At 35.6% G+C, this 15,207-nt stretch overlaps 1 long non-coding RNA gene and 1 other non-coding gene across 8 annotated transcripts; both read right to left on the reverse strand.

Annotated features, from left to right (window-relative positions):
- Positions 1-3,402: 3,402 nt before the first annotated feature.
- LOC113327570 lies at positions 3,403-10,980 on the reverse strand. Of its 7 annotated transcripts, none has more exons than XR_003349033.1 (11): positions 10,943-10,980; positions 10,650-10,759; positions 10,382-10,547; positions 10,084-10,155; positions 8,856-8,938; positions 8,709-8,756; positions 7,106-8,287; positions 5,059-6,297; positions 4,397-4,895; positions 4,062-4,129; positions 3,403-3,704 (listed from the first exon to the last, which is right to left on the reverse strand). It is a non-coding gene; the product is annotated as an uncharacterized LOC113327570 (long non-coding RNA). The 7 variants fall into 7 exon arrangements; XR_003349037.1 differs by having other exon boundaries at positions 7,106-7,241; positions 7,481-8,287; positions 10,650-10,964; XR_003349036.1 differs by having other exon boundaries at positions 4,397-4,565; positions 4,780-4,895; positions 10,650-10,964.
- Positions 9,206-9,277, reverse strand: TRNAW-CCA. The gene has a single exon. It is a non-coding gene; the product is annotated as a tRNA-Trp (tRNA).
- Positions 10,981-15,207: the final 4,227 nt, after the last annotated feature.

Here is a 15,207-nt window from a genome sequence, read left to right on the forward strand (position 1 = left end):
GGGATTTTTCACTTTGTGTTTTTAATTTTTTTTCTTTTTCATTGTTTTAACATAATGGTGTTTGATTTGCAATTTCAGGTACCGCCTGAGTTAGACCTAGAGGTGGTGCTAGTGGAGGAGGAGGAGGTAGATGGAGTGCTAGTGGTGGTGGTAATAGTGGTGGTGGTGGGAGAAGGACTTATGATCCATACCCATTTGATGTTGCTGACAAATTTGCTGAATTAAGTGCTACTGAAATTGAAGGAGGAGAGGAGGGTATCTAGAGAGTTGTCTTGCCAGGTGAAAATTGCTAAGTTCTTTGTTTGAGTTTCTGTTTAATGATTGTTATTAGTGATGTAGATACACTTTTCTAATTTCTAATTACTCATTTTTGGTTTTGTGGTCCTGTAGATACATGATGAAGCGAAAAAGTTCTCTTATCAGACTGGTGTTAAAGTCGATGTTGCATATGGTGGAGCACCGATGCACAAGCAGGTTTGTTGCTCGCCCGCATACTTATTTTGTTTGTATTCACTGGCTACGTTAGTTGGTATAATTCTTTGAGTAGATTTTGGCAGTGCAGTTGATTTTTTTCAGCATTTTAAAATGTCGTATATCACATCATTTGTAGTTGTACTATGTTCTTCGTTCACACACATACATGAGTTCCATGTTTTATTTTTTTGTAGGTGCATTTGATCTTAAGTAGTGAATGTGGCTTTTTTATTGATTGTCGATGGATTGAGTCTAATAATCCATAATTATAGCCTATGGTATTGACATCTGCTAACTATTGAGAGAGGTACTGCCTGTTTTTTAATTGAGGCGCAGTTGCTCTTTTCTACCCTGACGTTTGTTAAATACTATGAACATCTGTGTGTCATCTATCTATGAAGCAAATAAATTTGTTTGTTTCAGAAGAAGATTTAAGTCTGAATATTTTAGAGTAGCTAAAGATTATAAACATTAACCTTGCAGTACTTGCACAGAACTGTTACATTTTCAGCTCTAGTGAGCTTATTAGCTTAAGCTCGAGTTTGTTTCAACTTCAGCTCTCGCTTATGGCTTGTGTGAGACAATGACATTACAAAGTTTTGGTGGAATATTTTTTCTTTCCTTCAGTTATTGCATGCCTTAACCCTGTTGCAGTTTCTTTTTTAATGGTTGGTCAAGTGCAAATATGGGTTTTAAAACTGTGATATGTTTGTTTGAGCGTGACCTTTTCTGGTTGTGCAGGGATGCCATTCATGCTAGAGATTTAGAACACCAGCAGGCATGGTCTCGAGTTCAAAGTCCATAATCTTAACTGGATGAACATGGCTTGGAGATCTGGTTTACAATCTCCTATGCGTTCAAGAGATGCAGCTCCAATACAGACACCGCCTATCGTTGAGCCTTTGCCGAGATATTCTTAGTTTGTCTACGGAATGTCAACTGATAGTGCATGACTTTTCCCAAAATCTCAAGGATGTGGTGCAGCAGCAACAAGTAACAACTTCTGTAACGGAAAGATTATTGGTGCACAACATTTTGCAGCAGCTGCTGTTGCTTAAATGGTTTTTTCCGTAAACTAAGCATCTCCTCTTGATGGTGATGGGCACGAAAGGTTTGTGTTTGCCTGGGATTCTCATCACTGATACCAGCAAGTCAATGGTGAGCAGTTACACGATTCCAAATTCGAATCAGCACAGTTGCATACTAGGGTGAATGTTCTCATATACATCTTAATCTTTTTAGAGTGTGTTTTGGAAACTCCACTTTTGTAACAAACATCTATATCACTGCCATTTTTTGAATGTGTGTTTAAGACTAGCAGGTTAACTTGAATGAATGTAAATGTGTTACACTGGTACGTTAATGCGAATGTGAATTATTTTCGGCAATTCGGTTTCGGCCCTAATTTTTTTTTCAAAATAGTATTATGCACACAACTCCAAACAAAAGTTGTATTTTCGAGAAGTTGTGTAGTAATAGTGCTATTCACGATTATTAGAGAAGTTGTGTTATAGAATTTTACTACACAGATTAAATGTTGTGAAATCAAGTCTTACAATATAAATGGGAGTTGTGTTATAGAGTTTTACTACCCAGATTAGATGTTGTGAAATCAAGTCTTACAATATAAATAAGAGTTGCGGTAGGCTTCCAAAATAAAATCGAAAGAGAATCGCAACTGAACCACAAGGTAGTCCAAACTTGAACCACAACTACGTTTACGACTCTTAGCTCGAAGTCGTAGTAAATCGGGGACCTTCTACAACCCCCCTTCCGCAACCCATCGAAAAGTGTCGTCGTATGTCTACTGCGACACTTGTGTGGTGTTGTCAAAGTATGTTTTTCCCGTAGTATGCACTCTACCATTTGAGCTAAGATAACAACGACATTTGGAACTGTTTGTCTAAAAGATTTAATAACATGAGGTGATATCAAGAAGATATCTAAAATATTTAATAACATGAGGTGATATCAATAAGAGATTTTACCTCACACCATGCTTCATGTACGCTAATAGCAGATCCGAGTTTTATACTATAGTGTTAAAGTCATCAATCCATATTACCAAATATTTATTAAAAGACCTCTCATCTCAAGCTTACCTTGCCAGCTTTTCAGTCTTAGCTTGAAGAATGGAAACATCCGATGCCATCATTAATTGCTTACAGCTTACTGCAACCAAAAAGCATGCATTATACATTAAGGAGTTTTTTAGATAGGAAAAAGGCATCCTTAGAAACATAGAAAAATGAAAAGCTAATGCCCTAAATAACTGTATCAGCATATTAAAAAGAGAAATTTATTCTTATGATCATGAAAATTATGGGTCTTACTCTTTTGGTCCCAGGGTTATTTAATAAAATTTGCAAAATATTTCAGTGGCCCTGTAATATTAAAGAAAGTAGGATTAACAAAATAACCGTGTGCATATTGCCTACACATAAAATCAGTGTGCATATTGTCTGCACACTATAAAATATGAAGAAAATTTTAAAAAATATTTACAAAAATCAGTGTGCATATTTACTGCACATACAATCAGTGTGCATATTTTCTGCACACTATAAAATATGAAGAAAAATTAAAAAATTATTTAGAGAATAAAAAATTTCATGAAATGAAAATTTAATAGTTGTATTTACGCTCGTTGTGTAGGACTTTCAAAAAGCTTTCAAAATATATAAAATTTGTCGAATTCTTACGTATGATTTGTGAGACATGTTATGTTTAAGTTGGCATGACGATTATACCCTTAAAGGATATAGTTTATCATTTGATAACATCATCAAACATATTTATCCAAATGGCCCTCTTTCTTTTTTAAGGGTCATTTCAATAAAATAGGTTAATTTTTTTTAAAATGAGTTTTAAGCCAAAGGCCATTTGAGTAAGAGAGAGTGAGGGGAGGGCCAAACACTTAATTCCCTATAAAAAAATAAATTGCTCACTGTTCATAATTTAGGATTAATGCTTACAATTCTGAGATGATAGTTTAAAATAGCTAACCTAGTCATTTATTGATCCAAAACTATAAATGGTTAGGCCAAAATATCTGATCCCATTGTTCATGGACTCTAAATACACTCGATCTTAAATGTATGATGCTCCAAAAGAAAGAAAATATATCTTTCCACACACGTTTGCCGGCTTCCTTTGCATCAAGGATTTCTAACAGTTTCTACAAAGAGATATCCAGACATACGCATTTGACTAAGATGGAAGCAACATCCCTGGTTAAGAAGCAATGATAAAATCTACATTCCATGAGATTATATAAATGCACCTGAAATCTTTATATCGTCAATAATAGGATTTAAATAAAGGATTCAATGTTGTATAACTGCTAACAATGCAAATTCAAAAGTCCTTTCCCATTCTTGCCGTGACTTAAAGTAAATAAAGCATGATATGTAGAGACACGCCCCCACCATGCATTTCTTATCCTTATTCCCCAACAATTTTGACAAAGCAAAGACCACCCATAGCACTTAACGGCGGTATACGGCCGCAGGCAACTATGTAGAGACGTGTACTCTAATTGTCTGCATCTATTAATCATTCTAGCATTAAATTTGAAGTATACTTACCCCAAAAACCCAGGTGAACTGTCTGGCGACATCAATTGCTCCTTACTACCACTTCCTTATTGTTTCCCCTGGTGTCCAAGTAGCAGCCAAGACATGTTCCAGCAAATATATTATATGTCAAACTCTTTCAAGAAAACATTACTTCACTTCCTTTTAAGTATAAATGAATCTAAAATTACGGTATGCGTATGGAGATAATTGAAGACTGCCATATATTACATCAAACCTATCTAAATTCAATCTCCAAAGTTCACATGTTCCTGAGATTATATATGCAAGTGAGGTGGCGAAAGGAAAAATAATTAAACTGATGAGTAAGGATGTATATCACTCACTAAGACATGAAGATAAACTTTTTGGAACTGATGTTTTCTTTTGTAATACGGGCACTTAATGGGTTTGCAGTCAAACATCCTATGGACAACCTCAAGCTTTTCAATGATGACATTATTCAACCATGTTCTTCGGCTGCTTCTCCTTCACTCCAAAATCGAAGCTTGTCATCTGCAACCCATTTATTCTGAACATGACAAAAATATAGACCGAGTAGCTATAACATCCAAGTATGACGTTTACAGCTTAAAATGTATTGATTTATCGTTTAGGATTCCGATATTTTTTCTTGCCAACACCATTACTTTCTCCTTCTTATGATCCAGTGAAGAAATACACAATTAAACCACAAAAAATATAAAATACAACACCACTTGTAACTCACTAGCATAGTGTTGTTCACAGGGATTTAGGTGAATTAATCAATTTGAGATTTAAAGAAAGCTACAGCTTAATATCCTATCTGACCACCAGTCATTGGGCTTGGAAGCTGCAATCTACCTGCCAAGTTTTCTTGTAAGTCTAAAGAATAATAACACTTAGAGGGAGAACTTTACGTTGTGTACGAATCTTTGTTACATCCAAATAGTCTAAATTCAACCATGTAACCATAATGCAAAACTTCTCAACAGCGAGGTTAAAATGTGAAAGATTAAGCTCATACCTTTGGATTAGCAAGGTTGTCAGAATCAACAGGAGCAAGTCATCCTATTGCAGTTTCACCAAAATTTGGAATTAAAGTTTCATTATTGCGAATAAAGTCACAGTACTTTGAAACTCGCCAAGCAATACTCCTGTAATGAACTTTAACTTGTCTGCAAGATTCCTCAGATATATAGAGAAATTAAATTAACAAAGAACAGTCTTTCGTAGCAACATGCTTAGACATTGGAAACATAAGCAATGCCACAGTATGTACCTTAATCACTACATAGTTTGATCCTATAATTAGTGAAAGGAAAAAACTAAAAATATTTAGGTATTGGCGAAACTTAGAAATCTGATCAAACTCGCTCTACTTTAGTACTGACTGATTTTAAACAAATTCCTAAATTGAAAACCTAACTCCTAACTTTCATAAAGAAAAGGAAAAAAATTAAAAAAAAAAACTTGTACACAGTGTTATAACAAAAAATAGAGCCAATCTCAGTCAGTCTAACGAATTTTGAAATAAATATATAATCCTACCTTGTATATTATACCGCACAGACCCATGGGCAACAAATTCTATTATATGAACCAATGTTATCTCAAGTATATGGAACTATTTAACTCACCTTTGAAACGGTTAATAGATCACATTGAACATCAAATTATTAATCTTAGCTGCACATGAGTTACTCTCAGCTTTGCTGAATATAATGTCAATCCGAAAGCAGATTCTGCGAATCTAAATTGATGACACTGGCTACTTCTAGATGCTATATGGATACTTCGAGCATCAATATATAACATTGATGACACATGCCCAGAGTTTGTAAAAATACTTCCAGTCTTGCATCCGAAAAGTAAGATGTAAACACCAGCTAAGCTAAGGATTCCGTTACTCCCCCCTGATGGGTTGATCAAATACATAATCCAATTAAGGAAAGCATTATATTCACAAATGTAGTTGTTTTAATTGATATCTAACATCAATGCAAATAGTAGTCATCTTATCAAACTCGGTACCTTTATGCAGCTAATATAAATAACCTGTCCACAATGGATACTGCACAAACACAGCGGGAGAGAGTAAGAGAAATTGACCTGTAATGTTACTAATATACCCGCAGAACAGGAATAACATTAGTGGAGTGTCTGTGAAGCATAATGGTGGTGTTGGCATGGATGGAAAAGTAGTCCATTTCATAAAATAGTCAAAATGGCGGTGTTGAAGTATCTCCAGAATTCATCCGAACCACTACAAAATCCAAAAAATGAAGGAAATCATAAATAATCCAATTTCAGACTGGAAAAAAAGATAATTGAAACCTAGATATGTATAATTAACTATTGAACAACCAAATGCAAATCGAATGGATGAGAGTGATCAAAGTGAAGTGAATTTTTCTGCGAACTTTGTAAAATATCCATAGGATCGACAAAATTTCAATTAAGCAACATACATCAAATTATGAAAAGGTTTTGGTGAATCTCAAGTGCTGGCAACTTATAGGAACTGTCTTGTCCTCGCCTAATAAGAACCTTTTTCTATACTTAAGTTAAGACAGTTCAAACATGTTACTAACCCATTGCCAAGTTGAATGGTACTACGTTCACCACACTTGGTGAAATCTTCCAAAATTCTTCGAAAAGAAGTTTCTGAGCATCTCAATTGATGCAATCTGCTAGGAATACCATTGCCATCAAACGCATTCAGAAAAATAATGAACCACATCAACAACAATGCAAATCTAAGTCACCAACATTTTGCATCTCAAAAACATATAGAGCAGATTTGACACACCTGTCAACCTGTCTGGAATACACAGGATCAAACCTAACACAGTTCTTCTATTATATAAAAACCATGTTTCTATTCTGTAGTTTTTATAGAAGCAAAGCCAACTGCAAGATGTCTAAACAACTCTCGTTTTCCAGTAAATTAAATTGGATGCTATATATGTGAGACATGATGCAATTTCAAGGTAATTTTGATATATTGCTAGTCTAAACTCTCAACCAAAACTAACGAAATTTACTAATAAATATGTGTACTATTTACATACCTGCCAATCTAGGTAAGGTAATAAGACCTCAAGATGTTGGGGTTGTTTGTCCATTGGACCTCACCCCATAGCCCTTCCAGTTGAGTCGCGATTGTGCGAATTGAGATCTCCAGATAACATAGAGCAAAGTCCATGCCTAAGCTCCACAATCAAACAATAAACCAATAAAACTAACCAATGCACACATAATATCTAAGTATATTTTAAATGACAAACTCAGGACCATAACCCCATTAAGAAAAGAACAAACTGTGCTTCTCAGATGATTCAGGAGTTGAGACCTATTTTCTAACAGAAAAGGCTTTAAGTAAAGCTTTCCAAGTTATTCATTATCCCTTGTGTGTAGTTGTAGAACGATAAGGAGAAAAGTAAAACCTTAACGAAGGACTATTGGTTGTAGATTCTGCTTATATTCAAGAAGAGAACATGTTGAAATTATCTTCCTTTTCTCCTTCTGGCACTTATCACTTTCCCTAACCCTGCACACATTCATAAAATTAGGGAAAAAATTCCCATTCTAAGAACCGGTCCATTCTCCCTCTAAGGCTCTAAGACTCTTTCAGCCCTTGATCGAACCAAAAGATTAGAGCTGTGAGCTGTTGGATAGAAAGTGAGAGCTAAGGAAAGCAAATGAAGTTGAAATTTCACTTTTTGAAGAAGTAGAAGAAATGGTCGCAGTGGTGGCTGCCTTCACAGCAACATTGTCTATAAAAATAATAAGCTCATTGCTATGCCATCTGTGTGAGTCGAACCCACAACTACATGGTTAAAAATCCAATTGATCTAAGATAGCGGTTCAATTTAGTTGCATCCTTATTGTGTAATTTGGCGTGCATCGTCCATGGGATCCCATTTTGATTCACCGTATAATAGATATGCAGTCAAGTGATACCTATATATAATGAAGGTAGAGTAACTTATTGACAACGTAAGCTAGATAAGAAAAATATGTATAGTGGTTTAGTATATCCGAAAATAAATAAATAATCACTTTAAACAAAGAAAACATCAAATGGAGAAGATGGTATATTCGGTATGCGTTGAACAGAGAAAATGAATTGTACATGAGAAAATTATACTTGTGCAGAAGAAAGGAAAAGATTGATAGATCTACCAGAAAAAAAAAGCCAGGATACTGCAAATTAATCTAACCACGTACTATTCCCGTGAGTCATATCCCACCTGCAAACAAACCACTTACATAAGTAATAGGTTAGTTCCCTGCAAAAACATAATGGATATTGTAAAGAAGAAGATAAAAGAAAGAAACTAAAATATTTAGTTGTAAACCAAAAGGGTATCACCAATCTGCCCAACCAAACACAATCAATACTTCAACTGTACTCATGTATACTCAAGTTTTCCACATGAAACCATGAAAACATCAACTTCTAGACTTTCGACAGACCAAGGGGGAAAAGTCTAGAATCAACTTAGTTTTGCAATTTGTAAAGTCATTAAATTTTTACAGGTTTCTCTAATTTCTGTTTGATTTGTCCAATTTAGTTTCGTATACTCAAGTTTTCCATATGAAACCATGAACATGAACTTCTAGACTATCGACAGACCAAGGGGCAAAAGAATAGAACCAATTTATTTTTACCTGAACAGGGAGTATCTTCCGCTGTGCTTACCCGATAATGACGTTTACCTGCAACAAGAGAGAAAATAATGTAAGAAACACAACAGTAAAAGATAAACACAACTCATATCTTTCCATTTGCATACAATTTCAATTGTTTCGTTGTACCAAGATAAAATTATAATTCTCGTTCCGATCATAATCCTATCTTTGTGCTGGATCCCTCAAAATCTGATAAGCTTCACCATTACCTGTTGCAAAACTTAGCACTTAAAAGTGTACGATAGGTTGAGCCCAAAAAAACTTGTATTCTAAATATGGGAAAATACTCATATCAGAGTCGAAAAAATAAAAGCTTTAGTAAATTGTCTTGCATCTGAATCTCAATGCTTTGGTTCGGACTGCTAACCATATTTACAATACAAACCCATCCCCAGTTGAAGATTTTCTTGTTCTTGCAATTATTGTAACCCATTTGATTCAATGTGTTCCAAGATGATTAAAGAAAAGTGGGACAGTGAACCTGACGTGATTTGAACACGCAACCTTCTGACATGGAGTCAGACGCGCTACCATTGCGCCACAAATTCTTACTCGTGTTCACAAATCAGGGGATAGTTTAAACAGTGAGGGATTCCCAGAAGGTCATCCATTTGATCTACATAACTTAGATGGTTATTCGGTTTCGGTTACACCGAAAATACATGAAATGATGAACTGCAAATATAGAATTGATCTACTGATCCCGGGTTAGTATTCATATTTCATGAAGAAAGTTATGCGAAAATAAATAGATGGACATGTGCATCAGCGTCTTCTACCTTTAGATGCTAAAGTAAAAAAAATTTAGCCCTATTACAATAAACTAAATGTTTCAACAACAGTTCAAGAAGTACTTCTTTCTTCTAAGAACTCAATCGGGCAGTGAAATAAGTATCATGTACAATGCAATTAGTAGATTTAAGAAGTGTTATCTAACATGTAGAACACACCTGGTTCACATCCATAATCAATATTTCATGCATCTCATGAGATAATCGAAAATACTATAAAATCATCGTCAAAACATATGTTTGCACGGATGACTACTTTAGGAAGTACTATAGATAGGTGCATCAGATTATCTTTCAATTTTACATTTCCATCAAATGGTTTAGCCAACTAAGAGCACTGAAACATCCATCTAAGTTCCAGATATATAATTATAATAGATTGATAAGAGAGATGATGGAAAATCCAGGCCTAAGACAAATACGTCTACCATCTTATTCTCTATTATAATGGTAGTAAGAAGTTGTATGAGAAAACCTCTAGGATCTAATTGAGATTATAGTGACCAAGACAGGGAAAAGGAAGGAAAATTTGTTGGGAAATGCAAATGCTACACGTAGTTAACCTGTTTCAACTGTCGTTCCAACTCTAGGTTTACCAAATATACCACTTCACTTGACCTTTACTCTTGTGCAACCTGCAAATCAGAAATACAAAAACAATGAAACTCTACTAAAAAAAACTCAAGAGTAAATTGAAAGAAAAACCTAAAATTAATTACAGTACATAAAAACCAAAACTCCAAATATAAATCTACCTAATGTAGCCGAAAGACTACCTTGAAACAGAAGCAAAGGTTTGGGGGGTAACTGAATTAGGAACCAAAAAAATAATAATAACTGAAAGAATATTGAACGAATTACCTTGAAGATTTAGCGGTTTGTGGCTATTTAGCTAAACTCAATTCAACCTGATTATCACACTTTGGCTCACATTCATCATTATTGTTTGTCCAAATAGAAGAAAACATGAATTCAGTCCTCCTCGGTTATATTTGCACGTTTGAGCTTATGTTGTTATCACTTAATACTGAAAAAGAATGAATTAGAAAAACTATATATGGAAATGGATGAGAATTGAGCAAAGACATAGTTTTAGCATATATGGAATGGATGAGAATTGAGCCCTTACCATCCAAGGTTATTCATCAAAACTTTGTTGTGTATAACAACACAACAGAAGATGTAGTTGCAACTGCAAATTACCCCAATTTGTAACCTTCTAACTGTTTCTACCAATTTCTTTTCAGGAAGAAAAAAGACACCTTTCTGCTTAGTGATTAAGAAAAATATTGACTGATGCAGAGTTTTCAAATATATAGAAACTAAAGCTGTAAATATCAAACATAAAACGTGAAGAACAGAAAAAGTACAGACAAAGGAGTGAAAACATATGTCAAGGTTCATAGAGATTTGAGTTATTACCCATTTATCAAGCAAGGTTCAAAGAGATTTGGTCTGAAATACTCTTGTGTTGCTATTAGTACTCTTACATCTCTTTCATATTTATCACCGATCTGTAAAATCAAAAAACAAAAAGGATTCAGTCAGTAAATTCATTAAAAAAATTACATACATCAAAAACATAAAAATCACCATAAATCTAACCATAAACTCATTTAACAAACTCACGGTAAAACTTTCTACCAACACCAATCTTAAACCTCGCGTTTTTAGGGGCCACTCAAAAGAATTTAGGGGCCAACAATAAAACAAAAAAGGTCATCCAAAGGGAAAATGTAGCCAGCTCTTATCTCGCGTAATTCGTAATGGCGAAATTACCCTTATATATTCGGAGGATATGATAACATTGTTATCCTCTGATTGTAATCGGAAGCCAAAATATTACCCAGACTCCCGATTGTAGTCGGTGCAGTATTAGAATGATTTCTGTTTCGTTTTTTCCATTTCTTTTTCATTTTTGAGTTGTTAGAGAAGAATGTGAAGGAAAAAAGGGAAAACCCATTTTATCACTACAAAAATGGATGGATATGAAGAAGAAGGTGAGAATCATGGCGAAGAACAAAATGTTGAGGGTTCATGACCGTTTAGAGAAGACGATTTGGGGTATATGTTGAATGATCCAAACTTTTGTGGAAAGGAAAACCTAGACGACCCTTTAATGGAAGAAAATGGAGAATCGCCTGATATTGAAGCTAACGATGCATGTAAAACACAGGTATTGTGTTAAGAAACTCAAATACTCGATTTGCATGCGTTTGTGTGCTTTTGTAAACAAGAAAAACCGATTATTGCATGCATTGAATGCCATGAACTATCCAGATTCGGTAGATAATTTCTCGAATAAACTTACGAGTATAACACACTGAGTACCAAATATGTATATTCGGTAGTTCCAAGATAGTAGTTTACTGCCGAATATGAGAAAAAACCCCAAACTGGTTTTCCAAAAAAATCTACATTCGGTAGTTATGTAGAGTTATTTTCCCCCGAATGGCCCCAAAAACGAATTCCTCAAAAAATTTCAAAACTCAGTATTCTTATCCTTTACAATCGGTAATAGTTTAACATTATTTGACTGCCGAATATAACAGTGGCCTCAAAATAAAATTTCCGAAAACTTGAAAATCAGATGATTATCGATTAAAGTTATCTCCCGGTTATTTATATTCGGCTGTTTTACTATATATTTTAGCTTCCGGTTATATCATTTTTTGCACTCAGTAAACTGTGTACATTCATTTGCATAAATCGGGTGTTTTGGATAACCGATAGGATTCCGAATATAGTATATTCGGCAATTTGATTATTTAATAACCTCCGATTATTGTATAATAATTTGTTGCTTTCATATGCAGGCCATTGAAGAGTTTGTTGATGATTTGTATTTGAGGCCCGACACTTCCCTATACTATGCAAACGATTTGGTATACTCATTACTACTTTTTTTTTTCAAAATTTATATGTTAAATGGTTATGCTTATTAGATTTGTTTTGTTTTATGCACGTTTAGACATTTGGAAGTAAGAAGGAGGCAAAGAAATGGCTTATGAACAAGGCAAAAGATAACATGTGCGTGGTAGTTCAAAATAATCATGTTAGTGACACTCGATTTGAAATGATTTGCGAGCGAGGTGGGACGCGAAAGAGTCACGAGGGAAAGAATAGTAAGTACGTACGGAAGACGAATAGGAAATACCGAAGCAATACCAAGAAGATAGGATGCCCATTTAAGATTGTCTTCTATAAGCCCGATGGTATTAAAGGTAAAGAGTATAAAATGTATGAAGTTGATAACGGTTGTCACAACCATGATGATCCGTTGGATTTAATTGGACATGTAATGGTTGCCAAGTTAAAACCACATCAAATGCAGACGGTGAGGTCTATGCGGATCCAAAAAGCGAGTGCGATCTTAAGTAAAATAAAGGCGGACGACCCCGACAACTTGTCTTCTTTGTCTACAATTAAGTCGGCCCTAGCTACGATCAAAAGGACTGAATGGGATGGTAGAACGGTCATGCAACAATCCGAGTGGTTAGCGGAGTTACACGGCTACACCTTGAGAAGGGAAGAAAAGGATGGTATAGTGGTTCGTATTTTCTTGGCACATCCCGAAATGATCCAATTGGCTCAATGCTTTCATCAAATTTTGTTGATAGATGCTACTTATAAGACAAACAAGTATAACATGCCGTTGTTGAACATTGCTTGCCATACTTCGGACAAAAACACGTTTACGATTGCATGGGGTTTAATGGATCATGAGAACAATGTGAGTTTCATTTGGATGTTGGAGACGTTGAGGTCCATTTATAACGGTGATAATTTTCCAAGGGTTATTGTAACGGATAACGATCAAGCCTTAATGCATGCAATAGCGGTAATGTTTCCGGAATCCCAAAACTTGCAATGTACGTGGCACATTCAATGCAATCTCAAAACCAATTGCCATCATCATTTCCAAGCTAAAAGACCAAGGAAGGGTACCAAGAGGTCAAAGGAAAAGGATGAGCGCATTAGTAAATTAACCGTGGAAGAACGTAAGGAAGAGGATAGGATATTTGAAGAAAAGTGGAAGGAGGATGGAATTATTTGGAAAATGTTCATGAAAGCATGGGACAAAATCGTTTGGTCGATGACCGAGGAAATTTACGAATGTAACTTGAAGAAATTTGAGGATGAATACGGCACAGACTACCCAAAACCGGTTGAGTATTGTAAAAAACAATGGTTAACGATTAAGGAGAGGTTTGTGTTTGCATGGACATATGAATATCGTAACTTCAAGAACGAGGCGACAAGCATTGCGGAAGGGTCTCATGGTCGACTAAAGAAAATACTAATTGGTAGTCAAAATGGAGTTGTGTCGATCTAAGAAGCAATCCATGAATTCACCAATCGTGATCTCGTAAAGATTAGGAAATGTATGCAATTTAGTGTACACCAATTCCCGATGGAACATATTAAGGAAAAATTGCTTCTAAGGGCAGTTTTTCATAAAGTTTCAAGATGGGCAATAAATCGCATGATGAAACAATTGAAGTTATATAAAACTTATGATGACGAGAATACGGTTTGTGTTTGCAAGGATATGATAGGTATTGGACTCCCGTGTCGTCATAAGTTGGGTAGGTATGTTGAAGTGATTGACATCGATGATATTCACCCATTTTGGAAGCAATTAAATTTCACTCCGAACACCCCGGTAGTTGATGGTCCGTCTTTCTTGGAGTCGGAATTGTGTGCACGAATAGCCGAGCGTTACGCTACATCAAACGGCACCAAGAAGCAAATATTGATGCATAATTTGGAGGAAGCCCTTCACCCTTCTTTAAGGGAGGTTGATGAACCTATTAAGCAAAAGAATACCGGTAGGCCGAACACCGAAGTGTCGAGGAACATCCAAAGAAAAGAGTTGAAGGAGTATTTGTCTAATAAAAGAATATTGTCTAGGCACGAGCGTTCGGAAGCCGAATTTGAAGATGAGCCGGAGCCTAAGAAAAGAGGTCGTCCAAGAAATGATCAAAGTGGACCAACCACCCGGCAAGTAAGGCCAAAGATCTCTACAGAGCCTTCTCAAGTAAGTCAACCCAATGTTGTCGAAGAAGTTGTTGAGCAAATGAACGCCTCGCAACAAACCCAATCAATGGAAATTCTTACTATAAAAGAGGACAAAGGTACTCTTCGTTGCCCTAGAGATCTTAATGGAACACCAAATCGATCCACATATACAATATACAAAGAGTATTTGTAACAACTCCCTCCACTTATCATTCCATTTGTTTTGTCGACCGACGAGGTTGATGGGGATGGAAATTGTGGGTTTCACGTTGCTACGGAACAAATGGGTTACTTAAGAGAGGCGGATATCGAAGATGTCACCCAATGCCAATATTTAAGAAATAAGATGGCGGTACAACTAGTGAAGGACAAGGGTTTTTATATGGAGATGATGAGGCGAGGAGATAGATACGACAAAGAACAAGAGTTCAAAGACTTAGTTGCGCATGTGAAGTGCCGAAAGGGATTGAAGACAATCGGATCCAAGTATTGGATGACAATGCCTAAATTTGGATATCTCCTAGCGGACGTTTTGAATTGCGTGGTACATTTCTTTGTTCCTCCTATGTATGGACTTAGCATGACGTTTGCACCCACAAGAACGGCTTGCGACGAGTCGGCTAAAGATAGAAGAATCGTAATGGAATTTGTGAATGAAATGCATT

Source organism: Papaver somniferum, unplaced genomic scaffold (genome assembly GCF_003573695.1).
Source record: "Papaver somniferum cultivar HN1 unplaced genomic scaffold, ASM357369v1 unplaced-scaffold_104, whole genome shotgun sequence".
Taxonomy (NCBI): domain Eukaryota; kingdom Viridiplantae; phylum Streptophyta; class Magnoliopsida; order Ranunculales; family Papaveraceae; genus Papaver; species Papaver somniferum.